The 222-nt window shown below is 45.0% G+C and overlaps 2 protein-coding genes across 3 annotated transcripts in view; one reads left to right on the forward strand and one right to left on the reverse strand.

Moving 5' to 3' along the window:
• Positions 1 to 222, reverse strand: part of IFT81 (intraflagellar transport 81) — a 185,084-nt gene that overhangs the window by 142,474 nt on the left and 42,388 nt on the right. The window lies entirely within an intron of this gene.
• The window catches only part of P2RX7 (purinergic receptor P2X 7), a 45,195-nt gene that overhangs the window by 27,038 nt on the left and 17,935 nt on the right, over positions 1 to 222 (forward strand). The window lies entirely within an intron of this gene.

Here is a 222-nt window from a genome sequence, read left to right on the forward strand (position 1 = left end):
TTTTTTTTTTTTTATTCTTATGTTAATCCCCATACATTACATCATTAGTTTTAGATGAAGTGTTCCATGATTCATTGTTTGTGCATAACACCCAGTGCTCCATGCAGAACGTGCCCTCCTCAGTACCCACCACCAGGCTAACCCATCCTCCCACCCCCCTCCCCTCTAGAACCCTGTTTGTTTTTCAGAGTCCATCGTCTCTCATGGTTCGTCTACCCCTCC

The sequence above is a fragment of the Neomonachus schauinslandi genome, chromosome 14, assembly GCF_002201575.2.
Source record: "Neomonachus schauinslandi chromosome 14, ASM220157v2, whole genome shotgun sequence".
Taxonomy (NCBI): domain Eukaryota; kingdom Metazoa; phylum Chordata; class Mammalia; order Carnivora; family Phocidae; genus Neomonachus; species Neomonachus schauinslandi.